Below are 27721 nucleotides of genomic sequence, written 5' to 3' on the forward strand. Positions count from 1 at the left end.
CGAATCCACTTTCAGGTAAAAAGGTGCATCAAGGGATCCTGTGTGACAAGAAAGAAAATCAGTATATGTATAGAAAGAGAATTAACACATACCTGTTACACAGTTGCAGATTAAATGCAAGCCAGTCAGACACCGTTCCAGTTGCAGACAACCACTCACAGCTGAAGATGGAGAGCTCCTTGTTGGCCGGATCCACTTTCAGGTAAAACGGTGCATCATGGGATCCTGATAACTGTGTGACAAAAATGAAAATCAATGTATGTATAGAAACCGAATGTTCACTTGTTAGCCAGATTCGGTTTCTATACATACATTGAATGAAAATCAATGTATGTATAGAAACTGAATGTTCACTTACCTGTTACTCAGTTGCAGATTGATTGCAAGCCAGTCAGACACCGTTCCAGTTGCAGACAACCCCTCACAGCTGAAGATGGAGAGCTCCTTGTTGGCCGGATCCACTTTTACGTAAAAAGGTGGGTCATCAAATCCTGAAAATAAGTAAGACAAAAAAGAAAGTCAATATATGTATAGAAACCTAATGTTCACTTACCTATTACTCAGTTGCACATGAAAAGAAAGCCAGGCAGACAGAGTTCCAGCTGCAGACAAGCACTCATAGCTTGAGATGTATAGCCCCTTGTAAGCCAGATTCAATTTGAGGTAAAAAGGGGTGTCATGAGATCCTGCAATTAAGAAAGACAAAAAAGAAAGTCAACATATGTATAGAAACGGAATGTTCACTTACCTGTTACACAGTTGCAAATGAAAGAAAGTCAGTCGGACACCGTTTGAGATGCAGACAAACACTCACAGCTGGAGGTGGATAGCCCCTTGTTGGACGAATCCACTTTCAGGTAAAAAAGGTGCATCAAGGGATCCTGTGTGACAAGAAAGAAAATCAGTATATGTATAGAAAGAGAATTAACACATACCTGTTACACAGTTGCAGATTAAATGCAAGCCAGTCAGACACCGTTCCAGTTGCAGACAACCACTCACAGCTGAAGATGGAGAGCTCCTTGTTGGCTGGATCCACTTTCAGGTAAAACGGTGAATCATGGGATCCTGATAACTGTGTGACAAACATGAAAATCAATGTATGTATAGAAACCGAATGTTCACTTGTTAGCCAGATTCGGTTTCTATACATACATTAAATGAAAATCAATGTATGTATAGAAACCGAATGTTCACTTACCTGTTACTCAGTTGCAGATTGATTGCAAGCCAGTCAGACACCGTTCCAGTTGCAGACAACCCCTCACAGCTGAAGATGGAGAGCTCCTTGTTGGCAGGATCCGCTTTCAGGTAAAAAGGTGGGTCATGAAATCCTGAAAATAAGTAAGACAAAAAAGAAAGTCAATATATGTATAGAAACCGAATGTTCACTTACCTGTTACTCAGTTGCACATGAAAAGAAAGCCAGGCAGACAGAGTTCCAGTTGCAGACAAGCACTCACAGCTGAAGATGGAGAGCTCCTTGTTGGCCGGATCCACTTTCAGGTAAAACGGTGCATCAGGGGATCCTGATAACTGTGTGACAAAAATGAAAATCAATGTATGTATAGAAACCGAATGTTCAGTTGTTAGCCAGATTCGGTTTCTATACATACATTGAATGAAAATCAATGTATGTATAGAAACCGAATGTTCACTTACCTATTACTCAGTTGCACATGAAAAGAAAGCCAGGCAGACAGAGTTCCAGCTGCAGACAAGTACTCATAGCTTGAGATGTATAGCCCCTTGTTAGATAGATTCAATTTGAGGTAAAAAGGTGTGTAATGAGATCCTGCAAATAAGAAAGACAAAAAAGAAAGTCAATATATTTATAGAAAAGGAATGTTCACTTACCTGTTACACAGTTGCAAATGAAAGAAAGTCAGTCGGACACCGTTTGAGATGCAGACAAGCACTCACAGCTGGAGGTGGAAAGCCCATTGTTGGACGAATCCACTTTCAGGTAAAAAGGTGTGTCATGAGATCCTGCAAATAAGAAAGACAAAAAAGAAAGTCAATATATGTATAGAAATGGAATGTTCACTTACCTGTTACACAGTTGCAGATTAATTGCAAGCCTGTCAGACACCGTTCCAGTTGCAGACAACCACTCACAGCTGAAGATGGAGAGCTCCTTGTTGGCCAGATCCACTTTCAGGTAAAAAGGTGCATCATGAGATCCTGCAAATAAGAAAGACAAAAAACAAAGTCAATATATGTATAGAAACCGAATGTTCACTTACCTGTTACACAGTTGCAAATGAAAGAAAGCCAGATGGACACCGTTTGAGATGCAGACAAGCACTCACAGCTGGAGGTGGATAGCCCCTTGTTGGACGAATCCACTTTCAGGTAAAAAGGTGCATCAAGGGATCCTGTGTGACAAGAAAGAAAATCAGTATATGTATAGAAAGAGAATTAACACATACCTGTTACACAGTTGCAGATTAAATGCAAGCCAGTCAGACACCGTTCCAGTTGCAGACAACCACTCACAGCTGAAGATGGAGAGCTCCTTGTTGGCCGGATCCACTTTCAGGTAAAACGGTGCATCATGGGATCCTGATAACTGTGTGACAAAAATGAAAATCAATGTATGTATAGAAACCGAATGTTCACTTGTTAGCCAGATTCGGTTTCTATACATACATTGAATGAAAATCAATGTATGTATAGAAACTGAATGTTCACTTACCTGTTACTCAGTTGCAGATTGATTGCAAGCCAGTCAGACACCGTTCCAGTTGCAGACAACCCCTCACAGCTGAAGATGGAGAGCTCCTTGTTGGCCGGATCCACTTTTACGTAAAAAGGTGGGTCATCAAATCCTGAAAATAAGTAAGACAAAAAAGAAAGTCAATATATGTATAGAAACCTAATGTTCACTTACCTATTACTCAGTTGCACATGAAAAGAAAGCCAGGCAGACAGAGTTCCAGCTGCAGACAAGCACTCATAGCTTGAGATGTATAGCCCCTTGTAAGCCAGATTCAATTTGAGGTAAAAAGGGGTGTCATGAGATCCTGCAATTAAGAAAGACAAAAAAGAAAGTCAATATATGTATAGAAACGGAATGTTCACTTACCTGTTACACAGTTGCAAATGAAAGAAAGTCAGTCGGACACCGTTTGAGATGCAGACAAGCACTCACAGTTGGAGGTGGATAGCCCGTTGTTGGACGACTCCACTTTCAGGTAAAAAGGTGCATCAAGGGATCCTGTGTGACAAGAATGAAAATCAGTATATGTGTAGAAAGAGAATTAACACATACCTGTTACACAGTTGCAGATTAATTGCAAGCCAGTCAGACACCGTTCCAGTTGCAGACAACCACTCACAGCTGAAGATGGAGAGCTCCTTGTTGGCTGGATTCACTTTCAGGTAAAAAGGTGTGTCATGAGATCCTGCAAATAAGAAAGACAAAAAACAAAGTCAATATATGTATAGAAACCGAATATTCACTTACCTGTTACACAGTTGAAAATGAAAGAAAGCCAGTCGGACACCGTTTGAGATGCAGACAAACACTCACAGCTGGAGGTGGATAGCCCCTTGTTGGACGAATCCACTTTCAGGTAAAAAAAGGTGCATCAAGGGATCCTGTGTGACACGAAAGAAAATCAGTATTTGTATAGAAAGAGAATTAACACATACCTGTTACACAGTTGCAGATTAATTGCAAACCAGTCAGACACCGTTCCAGTTGCAGACAACCACTCACAGCTGAAGATGGAGAGCTCCTTGTTGGTCGGATCCACTTTCAGTTAAAACGGTGCATCATGGGATCCTGATAAACTGTGTGACAAAAATGAAAATCAATGCATGTATAAAAACCGAATGTTCACTTACCTGTTACTCAGTTGCAGATTGATTGCAAGGCAGTCAGACACCATTCCAGTTGCAGACAACCCCTCACAGCTGAAGATGGAGAGCTCCTTGTTGGCCGGATCCACTTTTACGTAAAAAGGTGGGTCATCAAATCCTGAAAATAAGTAAGACAAAAAAGAAAGTCAATATATGTATAGAAACGGAATGTTCACTTACCTATTACTCAGTTGCACATGAAAAGAAAGCCAGGCAGACAGAGTTCCATCTGCAGACAAGCACTCATAGCTTGAGATGTATAGCCCCTTGTTAGCCAGATTCAATTTGAGGTAAAAAGGTGTGTCATGAGATCCTGCAAATAAGAAAGACAAAAAAGAAAGTCAATATATGTATAGAAACCGAATGATCACTTACCTGTTACACAGTTGCAAATGAAAGAAAGCCAGATGGACACCGTTTGAGATGCAGACAAGCACTCACAGCTGGAGGTGGATAGCCCCTTTTTGGACGAATCCACTTTTAGGTAAAAAGGTGCATCAAGGGATCCTGTGTGACAAGAAAGAAAATCAGTATATGTATAGAAAGAGAATTAACACATACATGTTACACAGTTGCAGATTAAATGCAAGCCAGTCAGACACCGTTCCAGTTGCAGACAACCACTCACAGCTGAAGATGGAGAGCTCCTTGTTGGCCGGATCCACTTTCAGGTAAAACGGTGCATCATGGGATCCTGATAACTGTGTGACAAAAATGAAAATCAATGTATGTATAGAAACCGAATGTTCACTTGTTAGCCAGATTCGGTTTCTATACATACATTAAATGAAAATCAATGTATGTATAGAAACCGAATGTTCACTTACCTGTTACTCAGTTGCAGATTGATTGCAAGCCAGTCAGACACCGTTCCAGTTGCAGACAACCCCTCACAGCTGAAGATGGAGAGCTCCTTTTTGGCCGGATCCACTTTTACGTAAAAAGGTGGGTCATGAAATCCTGAAAATAAGTAAGACAAAAAAGAAAGTCAATATATGTATAGAAACCGAATGTTCACTTACCTATTACTCAGTTGCACATGAAAAGAAAGCCAGACAGACAGAGTTCCAGCTGCAGACAAGCACTCATAGCTTGAGATGTATAGCCCCTTGTTAGCCAGATTCAATTTGAGGTAAAAAGGTGTGTCATGAGATCCTGCAAATAAGACAGACAAAAAAGAAAGTCAATATATGTATAGAAACGGAATGTTCACTTACCTGTTACACAGTTGCAAATGAAAGAAAGTCAGTCGGACACCGTTTGAGATGCAGACAAGCACTCAAAGCTGGAGGTGGATAGCCCGTTGTTGGACGAATCCACTTTCAGGTAAAAAGGTGCATCAAGGGATCCTGTGTGACAAGAATGAAAATCAGTATATGTATAGAAAGAGAATTAAGACATACCTGTTACACAGTTGAAGATTAATTGCAAGCCAGTCAGACACCGTTCACGTTGCAGACAACCACTCACAACTGAAGATGGAGAGCTCCTTGTTGGCTGGATCCACTTTCAGGTAAAAAGGTGTCATGAGATGCTGCAAATAAGAAAGACAAAAAAGAAAGTCAATATATGTATAGAAACCGAATGTTCACTTACCTGTTACACAGTTGCAAATGAAAGAAAGCCAGTTGGACACCGTTCCAGTTGCAGACAAGCACTCACAGCTGGAGGTGGATAGCCCCTTGTTGGCCGGATCCACTTTCAGGTAAAACTATGCATCATGGGATCCTGATAAACTGTGTGAAAAAAATGAAAATCAATGTATGTATAGAAACCGAATGTTCACTTACCTGTTATACAGTTGCAAATGAAAGAAAGTCAGTCGGACACCGTTTGAGATGCAGACAAGCACTCACAGCTGGAGGTGGATAGCCCCTTGTTGGACGAATCCACTTTCAGGTAAAAAGGTGCATCAAGGGATCCTGTGTGACAAGAAAGAAAATCAGTATATGTATAGAAAGAGAATTAACACATACCTGTTACACAGTTGCAGATTAAATGCAAGCCAGTCAGACACCGTTCCAGTTGCAGACAACCACTCACAGCTGAAGATGGAGAGCTCCTTGTTGGCCAGATCCACTTTCAGGTAAAAAGGTGTGTCATGAGATCCTGCAAATAAGAAAGACAAAAAAGAAAGTCAATATATGTATAGAAACCGAATGTTCACTTACCTGTTACTCAGTTGCAGATGAAAAAGCCAGGTAGACAGAGTTCCAGATGCAGACAAGCACTCACAGCTTGAGATGTATAGCCCCTTGTTAGCCAGATTCAATTTAAGGTAAAAAGGTGTGTCATGAGATCCTGCAAATAAGAAAGACAATAAAGAAAGTCAAAATATGTATAGAAACCAAATGTTCACTTACCTGTTACACAGTTGCAAATGAAAGAAAGCCAGATGGACACCGTTTGAGATGCAGACAAGCACTCACAGCTGGAGGTGGATAGCCCCTTGTTGGACGAATCCACTTTCAGGTAAAAAGGTGCATCAAGGGATCCTGTGTGACAAGAAAGAAAATCAGTATATGTATAGAAAGAGAATTAACACATACCTGTTACACAGTTGCAGATTAAATGCAAGCCAGTCAGACACCGTTCCAGTTGCAGACAACCACTCACAGCTGAAGATGGAGAGCTCCTTGTTGGCCAGATCTACTTTCAGGTAAAACGGTGCATCATGGGATCCAGATAACTGTGTGACAAAAATGAAAATCAATGTATGTATAGAAACCGAATGTTCACTTGTTAGCCAGTTTCGGTTTCTATACATACATTGAATGAAAATCAATGTATGTATAGAAACCGAATGTTCACTTACCTGTTACTCAGTTGCAGATTGATTGCAAGCCAGTCAGACACCGTTCCAGTTGCAGACAACCCCTCACAGCTGAAGATGGAGAGCTCCTTGTTGGCCGGATCCACTTTTACGTAAAAAGGTGTGTCATGAGATCCTGCAAATAAGAAAGACAAAAAAGAAAGTCAATATATGTATAGAAACCGAATGTTCACTTACCTGTTACTCAGTTGCAGATGAAAAAGCCAGGTAGACAGAGTTCCAGATGCAGACAAGCACTCACAGCTTGAGATGTATAGCCCCTTGATAGCCAGATTCAATTTCAGGTAAAAAGGTGTGTCATGAGATCCTGCAAATAAGAAAGACAAAAAAGAAAGTCAATATATGTATAGAAACGGAATGTTCACTTACCTGTTACACAGTTGCAAATGAAAGAAAGTCAGTCGGACACCGTTTGAGATGCAGACAAGCACTCACAGCTGGAGGTGGATAGCCCGTTGTTGGACGAATCCACTTTCAGGTAAAAAGGTGTGTCATGAGATCCTGCAAATAAGAAAGACAAAAAAGAAAGTCAATATATGTATAGAAACGGAATGTTCACTTACCTGTTACACAGTTGCAGATTAATTGCAAGCCTGTCAGACACCATTCCAGTTGCAGACAACCACTCACAGCTGAAGATGGAGAGCTCCTTGTTGGCCAGATCCACTTTCAGGTAAAAAGATGTGTCATGAGATCCTGCAAATAAGAAAGACAAAAAACAAAGTCAATATATGTATAGAAACCGAATGTTCACTTACCTGTTACACAGTTGCAAATGAAAGAAAGCCAGATGGACACCGTTTGAGATGCAGACAAGCACTCACAGCTGGAGGTGGATAGCCCCTTGTTGGACGAATCCACTTTCAGGTAAAAAGGTGCATCAAGGGATCCTGTGTGACAAGAAAGAAAATCAGTATATGTATAGAAAGAGAATTAACACATACCTGTTACACAGTTGCAGATTAAATGCAAGCCAGTCAGACACCGTTCCAGTTGCAGACAACCACTCACAGCTGAAGATGGAGAGCTCCTTGTTGGCCGGATCCACTTTCAGGTAAAACGGTGCATCATGGGATCCTGATAACTGTGTGACAAAAATGAAAATCAATGTATGTATAGAAACCGAATGTTCACTTGTTAGCCAGATTCGGTTTCTATACATACATTGAATGAAAATCAATGTATGTATAGAAACCGAATGTTCACTTACCTGTTACTCAGTTGCAGATTGATTGCAAGCCAGTCAGACACCGTTCCAGTTGCAGACAACCCCTCACAGCTGAAGATGGAGAGCTCCTTGTTGGCCGGATCCAATTTTACGTAAAAAGGTGGGTCATCAAATCCTGAAAATAAGTAAGACAAAAAAGAAAGTCAATATATGTATAGAAACCGAATGTTCACTTACCTATTACTCAGTTGCACATGAAAAGAAAGCCAGGCAGACAGAGTTCCAGCTGCAGACAAGCACTCATAGCTTGAGATGTATAGCCCCTTGTTAGCCAGATTCAATTTGAGGTAAAAAGGTGTGTCATGAGATCCTGCAAATAAGAAAGACAAAAAAGAAAGTCAATATATTTATAGAAACGGAATGTTCACTTACCTGTTACTCAGTTGCAGATGAAAAAGCCAGGTAGACAGAGTTCCAGATGCAGACAAGCACTCACAGCTTGAGATGTATAGCCCCTTGTTAGCCAGATTCAATTTAAGGTAAAAAGGTGTGTCATGAGATCCTGCAAATAAGAAAGACAAAAAAGAAAGTCAATATATGTATAGAAACAGAATGTTCACTTACCTGTTACACAGTTGCAAATGAAAGAAAGCCAGATGGACACCGTTTGAGATGCAGACAAGCACTCACAGCTGGAGGTGGATAGCCCCTTGTTGGACGAATCCACTTTCAGGTAAAAAGGTGCATCAAGGGATCCTGTGTGACAAGAAAGAAAATCAGTATATGTATAGAAAGAGAATTAACACATACCTGTTACACAGTTGCAGATTAAATGCAAGCCAGTCAGACACTGTTTCAGTTGCAGACAACCACTCACAGCTGAAGATGGAGAGCTCCTTGTTGGCCAGATCCACTTTCAGGTAAAACGGTGCATCATGGGATCCAGATAACTGTGTGACAAAAATGAAAATCAATGTATGTATAGAAACCGAATGTTCACTTGTTAGCCAGTTTCGGTTTCTATACATACATTGAATGAAAATCAATGTATGTATAGAAACCGAATGTTCACTTACTTGTTACTCAGTTGCAGATTGATTGCAAGCCAGTCAGACACCGTTCCAGTTGCAGACAACCCCTCACAGCTGAAGATGGAGAGCTCCTTGTTGGCCGGATCCACTTTTACGTAAAAAGGTGGGTCATCAAATCCAGAAAATAAGTAAGACAAAAAAGAAAGTCAATATATGTATAGAAACCGAATGTTCACTTACCTGTTACTCAGTTGCAGATTGATTGCAAGCCAGTCAGGCACCGTTCCAGTTGCAGACAAGCACTCACAGCTTGAGATGTATAGCCCCTTGTTAGCCAGATTCAATTTGAAGTAAAAAGGTGTGTCATGAGATCCTGCAAATAAGAAAGACAAAAAAGAAAGTCAATATATGTATAGAAACCGAATGTTCACTTACCTGTTACTCAGTTGCAGATGAAAAAGCCAGGTAGACAGAGTTCCAGATGCAGACAAGCACATACAGCTTGAGATGTATAGCCCCTTGTAAGCCAGATTCAATTTCAGGTAAAAAGGTGTGTCATGAGATCCTGCAAATAAGAAAGACAAAAAAGAAAGTCAATATATGTATAGAAACGGAATGTTCACTTACCTGTTACACAGTTGCAGATTAATTGCAAGCCTGTCAGACACCGTTCCAGTTGCAGACAACCACTCACAGCTGAAGATGGAGAGCTCCTTTTTGGCCGGATCCACTTTCAGGTAAAAAGGTGGGTCATGAAATCCTTCAAATAAGAAAGACAAAAAAGAAAGTCAATATATGTATAGAAACCGAATGTTCACTTACCTGTTACTCAGTTGCACATGAAAAGAAAGCCAGGCAGACAGAGTTCCATTTGCAGAAAAGCACTCACAGCTGAAGATGGAGAGCTTCTTGTTGGCCAGATCCGCTTTCAGGTAAAAAGGTGGGACATGAAATCCTGAAAATAAGTAAGACAAAAAAGAAAGTCAATATATGTATAGAAACCGAATGTTCACTTACCTATTACTCAGTTGCACATGAAAAGAAAGCCAGGCAGACAGAGTTCCAGCTGCAGACAAGCACTCATAGCTTGAGATGTATAACCCGTTGTTAGCCAGATTCAATTTGAGGTAAAAAGGTGTGTCATGAGATCCTGCAAATAAGAAAGACAAAATAGAAAGTCAATATATTTATAGAAAAGGAATGTTCACTTACCTGTTATAAAGTTGCAAATGAAAGAAAGTCAGTCGGACACCGTTTGAGATGCAGACAAGCACTCACAGCTGGAGGTGGATAGCCCGTTGTTCGACGAATCCACTTTCAGGTAAAAAGGTGCATCAAAGGATCCTGTGTGACAAGAAAGAAAATAAGTATATGTATAGAAAGAGAATTAAACACATACCTGTTACACAGTTGCAGATTAATTGCAAGCCAGTCAGACACCGTTCCAGTTGCAGACAACCACTCACAGCTGAAGATGGAGAGCTCCTTGTTGGCCGGATCCACTTTCAGGTAAAACGGTGCATCATGGGATCCTGATAACTGTGTGACAAAAATGAAAATCAATGTATGTATAGAAACCGAATGTTCACTTGTTAGCCAGATTCGGTTTCTATACATACATTGAATGAAAATCAATGTATGTATAGAAACCGAATGTTCACTTACCTGTTACTCAGTTGCAGATTGATTGCAAGCCAGTCAGACACCGTTCCAGTTGCAGACAACCCCTCACAGCTGAAGATGGAGAGCTCCTTCTTGGCTGGATCCAATTTTACGTAAAAAGGTGGGTCATCAAATCCTGAAAATAAGTAAGACAAAAAAGAAAGTCAATATATGTATAGAAACCGAATGTTCACTTACCTATTACTCAGTTGCACATGAAAAGAAAGCCAGGCAGACAGAGTTCCAGCTGCAGACAAGCACTCATAGCTTGAGATGTATAGCCCCTTGTTAGCCAGATTCAATTTGAGGTAAAAAGGTGTGTCATGAGATCCTGCAAATAAGAAAGACAAAAAAGAAAGTCAATATATGTATAGAAACCGAATGTTCACTTACCTGTTACACAGTTGCAGATTAATTGCAAGCCTGTCAGACACCGTTCCAGTTGCAGACAACCACTCACAGCTGAAGATGGAGAGCTCCTTGTTGGCCAGATCCACTTTCAGGTAAAAAGGTGTGTCATGAGATCCTGCAAATAAGAAAGACAAAAAACAAAGTCAATATATGTATAGAAACGGAATGTTCACTTACCTGTTACACAGTTGCAAATGAAAGAAAGCCAGATGGACACCGTTTGAGATGCAGACAAGCACTCACAGCTGGAGGTGGATAGCCCCTTGTTGGACGAATCCACTTTCAGGTAAAAAGGTGCATCAAGGGATCCTGTGTGACAAGAAAGAAAATCAGTATATGTATAGAAAGAGAATTAACACATACCTGTTACACAGTTGCAGATTAAATGCAAGCCAGTCAGACACCGTTCCAGTTGCAGACAACCACTCACAGCTGAAGATGGAGAGCTCCTTGTTGGCCGGATCCACTTTTACGTAAAAAGGTGGGTCATCAAATCCAGAAAATAAGTAAGACAAAAAAGAAAGTCAATATATGTATAGAAACCGAATGTTCACTTACCTGTTACTCAGTTGCAGATTGATTGCAAGCCAGTCAGACACCGTTCCAGTTGCAGACAAGCACTCACAGCTTGAGATGTATAGCCCCTTGTTAGCCAGATTCAATTTGAAGTAAAAAGGTGTGTCATGAGATCCTGCAAATAAGAAAGACAAAAAAGAAAGTCAATATATGTATAGAAACGGAATGTTCACTTACCTGTTACTCAGTTGCAGATGAAAAAGCCAGGTAGACAGAGTTCCAGATGCAGACAAGCACTCACAGCTTGAGATGTATAGCCCCTTGTTAGCCAGATTCAATTTCAGGTAAAAAGGTGTGTCATGAGATCCTGCAAATAAGAAAGACAAAAAAGAAAGTCAATATATGTATAGAAACGGAATGTTCACTTACCTGTTACACAGTTGCAAATGAAAGAAAGTCAGTCGGACACCGTTTGAGATGCAGACAAGCACTCACAGCTGGAGGTGGATAGCCCGTTGTTGGACGAATCCACTTTCAGGTAAAAAGGTGCATCATGAGATCCTGCAAATAAGAAAGACAAAAAAGAAAGTCAATATATGTATAGAAACGGAATGTTCACTTACCTGTTACACAGTTGCAGATTAATTGCAAGCCTGTCAGACACCGTTCCAGTTGCAGACAACCACTCACAGCTGAAGATGGAGAGCTCCTTGTTGGCCAGATCCACTTTCAGGTAAAAAGGTGTGTCATGAGATCCTGCAAATAAGAAAGACAAAAAACAAAGTCAATATATGTATAGAAACCGAATGTTCACTTACCTGTTACACAGTTGCAAATGAAAGAAAGCCAGATGGACACCGTTTGAGATGCAGACAAGCACTCACAGCTGGAGGTGGATAGCCCCTTGTTGGACGAATCCACTTTCAGGTAAAAAGGTGCATCAAGGGATCCTGTGTGACAAGAAAGAAAATCAGTATATGTATAGAAAGAGAATTAACACATACCTGTTACACAGTTGCAGATTAAATGCAAGCCAGTCAGACACCGTTCCAGTTGCAGACAACCACTCACAGCTGAAGATGGAGAGCTCCTTGTTGGCCGGATCCACTTTCAGGTAAAACGGTGCATCATGGGATCCTGATAACTGTGTGACAAAAATGAAAATCAATGTATGTATAGAAACCGAATGTTCACTTGTTAGCCAGATTCGGTTTCTATACATACATTGAATGAAAATCAATGTATGTATAGAAACCGAATGTTCACTTACCTGTTACTCAGTTGCAGATTGATTGCAAGCCAGTCAGACACCGTTACAGTTGCAGACAACCCCTCACAGCTGAAGATGGAGAGCTCCTTGTTGGCCGGATCCAATTTTACATAAAAAGGTGGGTCATCAAATCCTGAAAATAAGTAAGACAAAAAAGAAAGTCAATATATGTATAGAAAAGGAATGTTCACTTACCTGTTATACAGTTGCAAATGAAAGAAAGCCAGACGGACACCGTTTGAGATGCAGACAAGCACTCACAGCTGGAGATGGAGAGCTCCTTGTTGGCCGGATCCAATTTTACATAAAAAGGTGGGTCATCAAATCCTGAAAATAAGTAAGACAAAAAAGAAAGTCAATATATGTATAGAAACCGAATGTTCACTTACCTGTTACTCAGTTGCAGATGAAAAAGCCAGGTAGACAGAGTTTCAGATGCAGACAAGCACTCACAGCTTGAGATGTATAACCCCTTGTTAGCCAGATTCAATTTCAGGTAAAAAGGTGTGTCATGAGATCCTGCAAATAAGAAAGACAAAAAAGAAAGTCAATATATGTATAGAAACGGAATGTTCACTTACCTGTTACACAGTTGCAGATTAATTGCAAGCCTGTCAGACACCGTTCCAGTTGCAGACAACCACTCACAGCTGAAGATGGAGAGCTCCTTGTTGGCCAGAACCACTTTCAGGTAAAAAGGTGTGTCATGAGATCCTGCAAATAAGAAAGACAAAAAACAAAGTCAATATATGTATAGAAACGGAATGTTCACTTACCTGTTACACAGTTGCAAATGAAAGAAAGCCAGATGGACACCGTTTGAGATGCAGACAAGCACTCACAGCTCGAGGTGGATAGCCCCTTGTTGGACGAATCCACTTTCAGGTAAAAAGGTGCATCATGGGATCCTGTGTGAAAAAAAAGAAAATCAGTATATGTATAGAAAGAGAATTAACACATACCTGTTACACAGTTGTAGATTAAATGAAAGCCAGTCAGACACCGTTCCAGTTGCAGACAACCACTCACAGCTGAAGATGGAGAGCTCCTTTTTGGCCGGATCCACTTTCAGGTAAAAAGGTGGGTCATGAAATCCTTCAAATAAGAAAGACAAAAAAGAAACTCAATATATGTATAGAAACCGAATGTTCACTTACCTGTTACTCAGTTGCACATGAAAAGAAAGCCAGGCAGACAGAGTTCCATTTGCAGAAAAGCACTCACAGCTGAAGATGGAGAGCTCCTTGTTGGCCGGATCCGCTTTCAGGTAAAAAGGTGGGTCATGAAATCCTGAAAATAAGTAAGACAAAAAAGAAAGTCAATATATGTATAGAAACCGAATGTTCACTTACCTATTACTCAGTTGCACATGAAAAGAAAGCCAGGCAGACAGAGTTCCAGCTGCAGACAAGCACTCATAGCTTGAGATGTATAACCCGTTGTTAGCCAGATTCAATTTGAGGTAAAAAGGTGTGTCATGAGATCCTGCAAATAAGAAAGACAAAATAGAAAGTCAATATATTTATAGAAAAGGAATGTTCACTTACCTGTTATACAGTTGCAAATGAAAGAAAGTCAGTCGGACACCGTTTGAGATGCAGACAAGCACTCACAGCTGGAGGTGGATAGCCCGTTGTTCGACGAATCCACTTTCAGGTAAAAAGGTGCATCAAAGGATCCTGTGTGACAAGAAAGAAAATAAGTATATGTATAGAAAGAGAATTAAACACATACCTGTTACACAGTTGCAGATTAATTGCAAGCCAGTCAGACACCGTTTGAGATGCAGACAAGCACTCACAGCTGAAGATGGAGAGCTCCTTGTTGGCCAGATCCACTTTCAGGTAAAAAGGTGTGTCATGAGATCCTGCAAATAAGAAAGACAAAAAACAAAGTCAATATATGTATAGAAACCGAATGTTCACTTACCTGTTACACAGTTGCAAATGAAAGAAAGCCAGATGGACACCGTTTGAGATGCAGACAAGCACTCACAGCTGGAGGTGGATAGCCCCTTGTTGGACGAATCCACTTTCAGGTAAAAAGGTGCATCAAGGGATCCTGTGTGACAAGAAAGAAAATCAGTATATGTATAGAAAGAGAATTAACACATACCTGTTACACAGTTGCAGATTAAATGCAAGCCAGTCAGACACCGTTCCAGTTGCAGACAACCACTCACAGCTGAAGATGGAGAGCTCCTTGTTGGCCGGATCCACTTTCAGGTAAAACGGTGCATCATGGGATCCTGATAACTGTGTGACAAAAATGAAAATCAATGTATGTATAGAAACTGAATGTTCACTTGTTAGCCAGATTCGGTTTCTATACATACATTGAATGAAAATCAATGTATGTATAGAAACCGAATGTTCACTTACCTGTTACTCAGTTGCAGATTGATTGCAAGCCAGTCAGACACCGTTCCAGTTGCAGACAACCCCTCACAGCTGAAGATGGAGAGCTCCTTCTTGGCCGGATCCAATTTTACGTAAAAAGGTGGGTCATCAAATCCTGAAAATAAGTAAGACAAAAAAGAAAGTCAATATATGTATAGAAACCGAATGTTCACTTACCTATTACTCAGTTGCACATGAAAAGAAAGCCAGGCAGACAGAGTTCCAGCTGCAGACAAGCACTCATAGCTTGAGATGTATAGCCCCTTGTTAGCCAGATTCAATTTCAGGTAAAAAGGTGTGTCATGAGATCCTGCAAATAAGAAAGACAAAAAAGAAAGTCAATATATTTATAGAAACGGAATGTTCACTTACCTGTTACTCAGTTGCAGATGAAAAAGCCAGGTAGACAAAGTTCCAGATGCAGACAAGCACTCACAGCTTGAGATGTATAGCCCCTTGTTAGCCAGATTCAATTTAAGGTAAAAAGGTGTGTCATGAGATCCTGCAAATAAGAAAGACAAAAAAGAAAGTCAATATATGTATAGAAACCGAATGTTCACTTACCTGTTACACAGTTGCAAATGAAAGAAAGCCAGATGGACACCGTTTGAGATGCAGACAAGCACTCACAGCTGGAGGTGGATAGCCCCTTGTTGGACGAATCCACTTTCAGGTAAAAAGGTGCATCAAGGGATCCTGTGTGACAAGAAAGAAAATCAGTATATGTATAGAAAGAGAATTAACACATACCTGTTACACAGTTGCAGATTAAATGCAAGCCAGTCAGACACCGTTTCAGTTGCAGACAACCACTCACAGCTGAAGATGGAGAGCTCCTTGTTGGCCAGATCCACTTTCAGGTAAAACGGTGCATCATGGGATCCAGATAACTGTGTGACAAAAATGAAAATCAATGTATGTATAGAAACCGAATGTTCACTTGTTAGCCAGTTTCGGTTTCTATACATACATTGAATGAAAATCAATGTATGTATAGAAACCGAATGTTCACTTACCTGTTACTCAGTTGCAGATTGATTGCAAGCCAGTCAGACACCGTTCCAGTTGCAGACAACCCCTCACAGCTGAAGATGGAGAGCTCCTTGTTGGCCGGATCCACTTTTACGTAAAAAGGTGGGTCATCAAATCCAGAAAATAAGTAAGACAAAAAAGAAAGTCAATATATGTATAGAAACCGAATGTTCACTTACCTGTTACTCAGTTGCAGATTGATTGCAAGCCAGTCAGGCACCGTTCCAGTTGCAGACAAGCACTCACAGCTTGAGATGTATAGCCCCTTGTTAGCCAGATTCAATTTGAAGTAAAAAGGTGTGTCATGAGATCCTGCAAATAAGAAAGACAAAAAAGAAAGTCAATATATGTATAGAAACCGAATGTTCACTTACCTGTTACTCAGTTGCAGATGATAAAGCCAGGTAGACAGAGTTCCAGATGCAGACAAGCACTCACAGCTTGAGATGTATAGCCCCTTGTTAGCCAGATTCAATTTCAGGTAAAAAGGTGTGTCATGAGATCCTGCAAATAAGAAAGACAAAAAAGAAAGTCAATATATGTATAGAAACGGAATGTTCACTTACCTGTTACACAGTTGCAGATTAATTGCAAGCCTGTCAGACACCGTTCCAGTTGCAGACAACCACTCACAGCTGAAGATGGAGAGCTCCTTGTTGGCCAGATCCACTTTCAGGTAAAAAGGTGTGTCATGAGATCCTGCAAATAAGAAAGACAAAAAACAAAGTCAATATATGTATAGAAACGGAATGTTCACTTACCTGTTACACAGTTGCAAATGAAAGAAAGCCAGATGGACACCGTTTGAGATGCAGACAAGCACTCACAGCTGGAGGTGGATAGCCCCTTGTTGGACGAATCCACTTTCAGGTAAAAAGGTGCATCATAGGATCCTGTGTGAAAAAAAAGAAAATCAGTATATGTATAGAAAGAGAATTAACACATACCTGTTACACAGTTGCAGATTAAATGAAAGCCAGTCAGACACCGTTCCAGTTGCAGACAACCACTCACAGCTGAAGATGGAGAGCTCCTTTTTGGCCGGATCCACTTTCAGGTAAAAAGGTGGGTCATGAAATCCTTCAAATAAGAAAGACAAAAAAGAAAGTCAATATATGTATAGAAACCGAATGTTCACTTACCTGTTACTGAGTTGCACATGAAAAGAAAGCCAGGCAGACAGAGTTCCATTTGCAGAAAAGCACTCACAGCTGAAGATGGAGAGCTTCTTGTTGGCCGGATCCGCTTTGAGGTAAAAAGGTGGGACATGAAATCCTCGAAATAAGTAAGACAAAAAAGAAAGTCAATATATGTATAGAAACCGAATGTTCACTTACCTGTTACTCAGTTGCAGATTGATTGCAAGCCAGTCAGGCACCGTTCCAGATGCAGACAAGCACTCACAGCTTGAGATGTATAGCCCCTTGTTAGCCAGATTCAATTTGAAGTAAAAAGGTGTGTCATGAGATCCTGCAAATAAGAAAGACAAAAAAGAAAGTCAATATATGTATAGAAACCGAATGTTCACTTACCTGTTACTCAGTTGCAGATGAAAAAGCCAGGTAGACAGAGTTCCATATGCAGACAAGCACTCACAGCTTGAGATGTATAGCCCCTTGTTAGCCAGATTCAATTTCAGGTAAAAAGGTGTGTCATGAGATCCTGCAAATAAGAAAGACAAAAAAGAAAGTCAATATATGTATAGAAACGGAATGTTCACTTACCTGTTACACAGTTGCAGATTAATTGCAAGCCTGTCAGACACCGTTCCAGTTGCAGACAACCACTCACAGCTGAAGATGGAGAGCTCCTTGTTGGCCAGATCCACTTTCAGGTAAAAAGGTGTGTCATGAGATGCTGCAAATAAGAAAGACAAAAAACAAAGTCAATATATGTATAGAAACGGAATGTTCACTTACCTGTTACACAGTTGCAAATGAAAGAAAGCCAGATGGACACCGTTTGAGATGCAGACAAGCACTCACAGCTGGAGGTGGATAGCCCCTTGTTGGACGAATCCACTTTCAGGTAAAAAGGGGCATCATAGGATCCTGTGTGAAAAAAAAGAAAATCAGTATATGTATAGAAAGAGAATTAACACATACCTGTTACACAGTTGCAGATTAAATGAAAGCCAGTCAGACACCGTTCCAGTTGCAGACAACCACTCACAGCTGAAGATGGAGAGCTCCTTTTTGGCCGGATCCACTTTCAGGTAAAAAGGTGGGTCATGAAATCCTTCAAATAAGAAAGACAAAAAACAAAGTCAATATATGTATAGAAACCGAATGTTCACTTACCTGTTACTGAGTTGCACATGAAAAGAAAGCCAGGCAGACAGAGTTCCATTTGCAGAAAAGCACTCACAGCTGAAGATGGAGAGCTTCTTGTTGGCCGGATCCGCTTTCAGGTAAAAAGGTGGGACATGAAATCCTGAAAATAAGTAAGACAAAAAAGAAAGTCAATATATGTATAGAAACCGAATGTTCACTTACCTATTACTCAGTTGCACATGAAAAGAAAGCCAGGCAGACAGAGTTCCAGCTGCAGACAAGCACTCATAGCTTGAGATGTATAACCCGTTGTTAGCCAGATTCAATTTGAGGTAAAAAGGTGTGTCATGAGATCCTGCAAATAAGAAAGACAAAATAGAAAGTCAACATATTTATAGAAAAGGAATGTTCACTTACCTGTTATACAGTTGCAAATGAAAGAAAGTCAGTCGGACACCGTTTGAGATGCAGACAAGCACTCACAGCTGGAGGTGGATAGCCCGTTGTTCGACGAATCCACTTTCAGGTAAAAAGGTGCATCAAAGGATCCTGTGTGACAAGAAAGAAAATAAGTATATGTATAGAAAGAGAATTAAACACATACCTGTTACACAGTTGCAGATTAATTGCAAGCCAGTCAGACACCGTTCCAGTTGCAGACAACCACTCACAGCTGAAGATGGAGAGCTCCTTGTTGGCCAGATCCACTTTCAGGTAAAAATGTGTGTCATGAGATCCTGCAAATAAGAAAGACAAAAAACAAAGTCAATATATGTATAGAAACCGAATGTTCACTTACCTGTTACACAGTTGCAAATGAAAGAAAGCCAGATGGACACCGTTTGAGATGCAGACAAGCACTCACAGCTGGAGGTGGATAGCCCCTTGTTGGACGAATCCACTTTCAGGTAAAGAGGTGCATCAAGGGATCCTGTGTGACAAGAAAGAAAATCAGTATATGTATAGAAAGAGAATTAACACATACCTGTTACACAGTTGCAGATTAAATGCAAGCCAGTCAGACACCGTTCCAGTTGCAGACAACCACTCACAGCTGAAGATGGAGAGCTCCTTGTTGGCCGGATCCACTTTCAGGTAAAACGGTGCATCATGGGATCCTGATAACTGTGTGACAAAAATGAAAATCAATGTATAGAAACCGAATGTTCACTTGTTAGCCAGATTCAGTTTCTATACATACATTGAATGAAAATCAATGTATGTATAGAAACCGAATATTCACTTACCTGTTACTCAGTTGCAGATTGATTGCAAGCCAGTCAGACACCGTTCCAGTTGCAGACAACCCCTCACAGCTGAAGATGGAGAGCTCCTTCTTGGCCGGATCCAATTTTACGTAAAAAGGTGGGTCATCAAATCCTGAAAATAAGTAAGACAAAAAAGAAAGTCAATATATGTATAGAAACCGAATGTTCACTTACCTATTACTAAGTTGCACATGAAAAGAAAGCCAGGCAGACAGAGTTCCATCTGCAGACAAGCACTCATAGCTTGAGATGTATAGCCCCTTGTTAGCCAGATTCAATTTGAGGTAAAAAGGTGTGTCATGAGATCCTGCAAATAAGAAAGACAAAAAAGAAAGTCAATATATGTATAGAAACCGAATGTTCACTTACCTGTTACACAGTTGCAAATGAAAGAAAGCCAGATGGACACCGTTTGAGATGCAGACAAGCACTCACAGCTGGAGGTGGATAGCCCCTTGTTGGACGAATCCACTTTCAGGTAAAAAGGTGCATCAAGGGATCCTGTGTGACAAGAAAGAAAATCAGTATATGTATAGAAAGAGAATTAACACATATCTGTTACACAGTTGCAGATTAAATGCAAGCCAGTCAGACACCGTTCCAGTTGCAGACAACCACTCACAGCTGAAGATGGAGAGCTCCTTGTTGGCCGGATCCACTTTTACGTAAAAAGGTGGGTCATCAAATCCAGAAAATAAGTAAGACAAAAAAGAAAGTCAATATATGTATAGAAACCGAATGTTCACTTACCTGTTACTCAGTTGCAGATTGATTGCAAGCCAGTCAGACACCGTTCCAGTTGCAGACAAGCACTCACAGCTTGAGATGTATAGCCCATTGTTAGCCAGATTCAATTTGAAGTAAAAAGGTGTGTCATGAGATCCTGCAAATAAGAAAGACAAAAAAGAAAGTCAATATATATATATAGAAACCGAATGTTCACTTACCTGTTACTCAGTTGCAGATGAAAAAGCCAGGTAGACAGAGTTCCAGATGCAGACAAGCACTCACAGCTTGAGATGTATAGCCCCTTGTTAGCCAGATTCAATTTCAGGTAAAAAGGTGTGTCATGAGATCCTGCAAATAAGAAAGACAAAAAAGAAAGTCAATATATGTATAGAAACGGAATGTTCACTTACCTGTTACACAGTTGCAGATTAATTGCAAGCCTGTCAGACACCGTTCCAGTTGCAGACAACCACTCACAGCTGAAGATGGAGAGCTCCTTGTTGGCCAGATCCACTTTCAGGTAAAAAGGTGTGTCATGAGATCCTGCAAATAAGAAAGACAAAAAACAAAGTCAATATATGTATAGAAACGGAATGTTCATTTACCTGTTACACAGTTGCAAATGAAAGAAAGCCAGATGGACACCGTTTGAGATGCAGACAAGCACTCACAGCTGGAGGTGGATAGCCCCTTGTTGGCCGGATCCACTTTCAGGTAAAAAGGTGGGTCATGAAATCCTTCAAATAAGAAAGACAAAAAAGAAAGTCAATATATGTATAGAAACCGAATGTTCACTTACCTGTTACTGAGTTGCACATGAAAAGAAAGCCAGGCAGACAGAGTTCCATTTGCAGAAAAGCACTCACAGCTGAAGATGGAGAGCGTCTTGTTGGCCGGATCCGCTTTCAGGTAAAAAGGTGGGACATGAAATCCTGAAAATAAGTAAGACAAAAAAGAAAGTCAATATATGTATAGAAACCGAATGTTCACTTACCTATTACTCAGTTGCACATGAAAAGAAAGCCAGGCAGACAGAGTTCCAGCTGCAGACAAGCACTCATAGCTTGAGATGTATAACCCGTTGTTAGCCAGATTCAATTTGAGGTAAAAAGGTGTGTCATGAGATCCTGCAAATAAGAAAGACAAAATAGAAAGTCAATATATTTATAGAAAAGGAATGTTCACTTACCTGTTATACAGTTGCAAATGAAAGAAAGTCAGTCGGACACCGTTTGAGATGCAGACAAGCACTCACAGCTGGAGGTGGATAGCCCGTTGTTCGACGAATCCACTTTCAGGTAAAAAGGTGCATCAAAGGATCCTGTGTGACAAGAAAGAAAATAAGTATATGTATAGAAAGAGAATTAAACACATACCTGTTACACAGTTGCAGATTAATTGCAAGCCAGTCAGACACCGTTCCAGTTGCAGACAACCGCTCACAGCTGAAGATGGAGAGCTCCTTGTTGGCCAGATCCACTTTCAGGTAAAAAGGTGTGTCATGAGATCCTGCAAATAAGAAAGACAAAAAACAAAGTCAATATATGTATAGAAACCGAATGTTCACTTACCTGTTACACAGTTGCAAATGAAAGAAAGCCAGATGGACACCGTTTGAGATGCAGACAAGCACTCACAGCTGGAGGTGGATAGCCCCTTGTTGGACGAATCCACTTTCAGGTAAAAAGGTGCATCAAGGGATCCTGTGTGACAAGAAAGAAAATCAGTATATGTATAGAAAGAGAATTAACACATACCTGTTACACAGTTGCAGATTAAATGCAAGCCAGTCAGACACCGTTCCAGTTGCAGACAACCACTCACAGCTGAAGATGGAGAGCTCCTTGTTGGCCGGATCCACTTTCAGGTAAAATGGTGCATCATGGGATCCTGATAACTGTGTGACAAAAATGAAAATCAATGTATGTATAGAAACCGAATGTTCACTTGTTAGCCAGATTCGGTTTCTATACATACATTGAATGAAAATCAATGTATGTATAGAAACCGAATGTTCACTTACCTGTTACTCAGTTGCAGATTGATTGCAAGCCAGTCAGACACCGTTCCAGTTGCAGACAACCCCTCACAGCTGAAGATGGAGAGCTCCTTCTTGGCCGGATCCAATTTTACGTAAAAAGGTGGGTCATCAAATCCTGAAAATAAGTAAGACAAAAAAGAAAGTCAATATATGTATAGAAACCGAATGTTCACTTACCTATTACTAAGTTGCACATGAAAAGAAAGCCAGGCAGACAGAGTTCCAGCTGCAGACAAGCACTCATAGCTTGAGATGTATAGCCCCTTGTTAGCCAGATTCAATTTGAGGTAAAAAGGTGTGTCATGAGATCCTGCAAATAAGAAAGACAAAAAAGAAAGTCAATATATTTATAGAAACGGAATGTTCACTTACCTGTTACTCAGTTGCAGATGAAAAAGCCAGGTAGACAGAGTTCCAGATGCAGACAAGCACTCACAGCTTGAGATGTATAGCCCCTTGTTAGCCAGATTCAATTTAAGGTAAAAAGGTGTGTCATGAGATCCTGCAAATAAGAAAGACAAAAAAGAAAGTCAATATATGTATAGAAACTGAATGTTCACTTACCTGTTACACAGTTGCAAATGAAAGAAAGCCAGATGGACACCGTTTGAGATGCAGACAAGCACTCACAGCTGGAGGTGGATAGCCTCTTGTTGGACGAATCCACTTTCAGGTAAAAAGGTGCATCAAGGGATCCTGTGTGACAAGAAAGAAAATCAGTATATGTATAGAAAGAGAATTAACACATACCTGTTACACAGTTGCAGATTAAATGCAAGCCAGTCAGACACCGTTCCAGTTGCAGACAACCACTCACAGCTGAAGATGGAGAGCTCCTTGTTGGCCGGATCCACTTTTACGTAAAAAGGTGGGTCATCAAATCCAGAAAATAAGTAAGACAAAAAAGAAAGTCAATATATGTACAGAAACCGAATGTTCACTTACCTGTTACTCAGTTGCAGATTGATTGCAAGCCAGTCAGACACCGTTCCAGTTGCAGACAAGCACTCACAGCTTGAGATGTATAGCCCCTTGTTAGCCAGATTCAATTTGAAGTAAAAAGGTGTGTCATGAGATCCTGCAAATAAGAAAGACAAAAAAGAAAGTCAATATATATATCGAAACCGAATGTTCACTTACCTGTTACTCAGTTGCAGATGAAAAAGCCAGGTAGACAGAGTTCCAGATGCAGACAAGCACTCACAGCTTGAGATGTATAGCCCCTTGTTAGCCAGATTCAATTTCAGGTAAAAAGGTGTGTCATGAGATCCTGCAAATAAGAAAGACAAAAAAGAAAGTCAATATATGTATAGAAACGGAATGTTCACTTACCTGTTACACAGTTGCAAATGAAAGAAAGTCAGTCGGACACCGTTTGAGATGCAGACAAGCACTCACAGCTGGAGGTGGATAGCCCGTTGTTGGACGAATCCACTTTCAGGTAAAAAGGTGCATCATGAGATCCTGCAAATAAGAAAGACAAAAAAGAAAGTCAATATATGTATAGAAACGGAATGTTCACTTACCTGTTACACAGTTGCAGATTAATTGCAAGCCTGTCAGACACCGTTCCAGTTGCAGACAACCACTCACAGCTGAAGATGGAGAGCTCCTTGTTGGCCAGATCCACTTTCAGGTAAAAAGGTGTGTCATGAGATCCTGCAAATAAGAAAGACAAAAAACAAAGTCAATATATGTATAGAAACCGAATGTTCACTTACCTGTTACACAGTTGCAAATGAAAGAAAGCCAGATGGACACCGTTTGAGATGCAGACAAGCACTCACAGCTGGAGGTGGATAGCCCCTTGTTGGACGAATCCACTTTCAGGTAAAAAGGTGCATCAAGGGATCCTGTGTGACAAGAAAGAAAATCAGTATATGTATAGAAAGAGAATTAACACATACCTGTTACACAGTTGCAGATTAAATGCAAGCCAGTCAGACACCGTTCCAGTTGCAGACAACCACTCACAGCTGAAGATGGAGAGCTCCTTGTTGGCCGGATCCACTTTCAGGTAAAACGGTGCATCATGGGATCCTGATAACTGTGTGACAAAAATGAAAATCAATGTATGTATAGAAACCGAATGTTCACTTGTTAGCCAGATTCGGTTTCTATACATACATTGAATGAAAATCAATGTATGTATAGAAACCGAATGTTCACTTACCTGTTACTCAGTTGCAGATTGATTGCAAGCCAGTCAGACACCGTTACAGTTGCAGACAACCCCTCACAGCTGAAGATGGAGAGCTCCTTGTTGGCCGGATCCAATTTTACATAAAAAGGTGGGTCATCAAATCCTGAAAATAAGTAAGACAAAAAAGAAAGTCAATATATGTATAGAAACCGAATGTTCACTTACCTGTTACTCAGTTGCAGATGAAAAAGCCAGGTAGACAGAGTTTCAGATGCAGACAAGCACTCACAGCTTGAGATGTATAACCCCTTGTTAGCCAGATTCAATTTCAGGTAAAAAGGTGTGTCATGAGATCCTGCAAATAAGAAAGACAAAAAAGAAAGTCAATATATGTATAGAAACGGAATGTTCACTTACCTGTTACACAGTTGCAGATTAATTGCAAGCCTGTCAGACACCGTTCCAGTTGCAGACAACCACTCACAGCTGAAGATGGAGAGCTCCTTGTTGGCCAGATCCACTTTCAGGTAAAAAGGTGTGTCATGAGATCCTGCAAATAAGAAAGACAAAAAACAAAGTCAATATATGTATAGAAACCGAATGTTCACTTACCTGTTACACAGTTGCAAATGAAAGAAAGCCAGATGGACACCGTTTGAGATGCAGACAAGCACTCACAGCTGGAGGTGGATAGCCCCTTGTTGGACGAATCCACTTTCAGGTAAAAAGGTGCATCATGGGATCCTGTGTGAAAAAAAAGAAAATCAGTATATGTATAGAAAGAGAATTAACACATACCTGTTACACAGTTGTAGATTAAATGAAAGCCAGTCAGACACCGTTCCAGTTGCAGACAACCACTCACAGCTGAAGATGGAGAGCTCCTTTTTGGCCGGATCCACTTTCAGGTAAAAAGGTGGGTCATGAAATCCTTCAAATAAGAAAGACAAAAAAGAAAGTCAATATATGTATAGAAACCGAATGTTCACTTACCTGTTACTCAGTTGCACATGAAAAGAAAGCCAGGCAGACAGAGTTCCATTTGCAGAAAAGCACTCACAGCTGAAGATGGAGAGCTCCTTGTTGGCCGGATCCGCTTTCAGGTAAAAAGGTGGGTCATGAAATCCTGAAAATAAGTAAGACAAAAAAGAAAGTCAATATATGTATAGAAACCGAATGTTCACTTACCTATTACTCAGTTGCACATGAAAAGAAAGCCAGGCAGACAGAGTTCCAGCTGCAGACAAGCACTCATAGCTTGAGATGTATAACCCGTTGTTAGCCAGATTCAATTTGAGGTAAAAAGGTGTGTCATGAGATCCTGCAAATAAGAAAGACAAAATAGAAAGTCAATATATTTATAGAAAAGGAATGTTCACTTACCTGTTATACAGTTGCAAATGAAAGAAAGTCAGTCGGACACCGTTTGAGATGCAGACAAGCACTCACAGCTGGAGGTGGATAGCCCGTTGTTCGACGAATCCACTTTCAGGTAAAAAGGTGCATCAAAGGATCCTGTGTGACAAGAAAGAAAATAAGTATATGTATAGAAAGAGAATTAAACACATACCTGTTACACAGTTGCAGATTAATTGCAAGCCAGTCAGACACCGTTCCAGTTGCAGACAACCACTCACAGCTGAAGATGGAGAGCTCCTTGTTGGCCAGATCCACTTTCAGGTAAAAAGGTGTGTCATGAGATCCTGCAAATAAGAAAGACAAAAAACAAAGTCAATATATGTATAGAAACGGAATGTTCACTTACCTGTTACACAGTTGCAAATGAAAGAAAGCCAGATGGACACCGTTTGAGATGCAGACAAGCACTCACAGCTGGAGGTGGATAGCCCCTTGTTGGACGAATCCACTTTCAGGTAAAAAGGTGCATCATAGGATCCTGTGTGAAAAAAAAGAAAATCAGTATATGTATAGAAAGAGAATTAACACATACCTGTTACACAGTTGCAGATTAAATGAAAGCCAGTCAGACACCGTTCCAGTTGCAGACAACCACTCACAGCTGAAGATGGAGAGCTCCTTTTTGGCCGGATCCACTTTCAGGTAAAAAGGTGGGTCATGAAATCCTTCAAATAAGAAAGACAAAAAAGAAAGTCAATATATGTATAGAAACCGAATGTTCACTTACCTGTTACTGAGTTGCACATGAAAAGAAAGCCAGGCAGACAGAGTTCCATTTGCAGAAAAGCACTCACAGCTGAAGATGGAGAGCTTCTTGTTGGCCGGATCCGCTTTGAGGTAAAAAGGTGGGACATGAAATCCTCGAAATAAGTAAGACAAAAAAGAAAGTCAATATATGTATAGAAACGGAATGTTCACTTACCTGTTACACAGTTGCAGATTAATTGCAAGCCTGTCAGACACCGTTCCAGTTGCAGACAACCACTCACAGCTGAAGATGGAGAGCTCCTTGTTGGCCAGATCCACTTTCAGGTAAAAAGGTGTGTCATGAGATCCTGCAAATAAGAAAGACAAAAAACAAAGTCAATATATGTATAGAAACCGAATGTTCACTTACCTGTTACACAGTTGCAAATGAAAGAAAGCCAGATGGACACCGTTTGAGATGCAGACAAGCACTCACAGCTGGAGGTGGATAGCCCCTTGTTGGACGAATCCACTTTCAGGTAAAAAGGTGCATCATGGGATCCTGTGTGAAAAAAAAGAAAATCAGTATATGTATAGAAAGAGAATTAACACATACCTGTTACACAGTTGTAGATTAAATGAAAGCCAGTCAGACACCGTTCCAGTTGCAGACAACCACTCACAGCTGAAGATGGAGAGCTCCTTTTTGGCCGGATCCACTTTCAGGTAAAAAGGTGGGTCATGAAATCCTTCAAATAAGAAAGACAAAAAAGAAAGTCAATATATGTATAGAAACCGAATGTTCACTTACCTGTTACTCAGTTGCAGATTGATTGCAAGCCAGTCAGGCACCGTTCCAGATGCAGACAAGCACTCACAGCTTGAGATGTATAGCCCCTTGTTAGCCAGATTCAATTTGAAGTAAAAAGGTGTGTCATGAGATCCTGCAAATAAGAAAGACAAAAAAGAAAG

The sequence above is a fragment of the Salminus brasiliensis genome, chromosome 5, assembly GCF_030463535.1.
Source record: "Salminus brasiliensis chromosome 5, fSalBra1.hap2, whole genome shotgun sequence".
In the NCBI taxonomy this organism is placed as follows: Eukaryota; Metazoa; Chordata; class Actinopteri; order Characiformes; family Bryconidae; genus Salminus; species Salminus brasiliensis.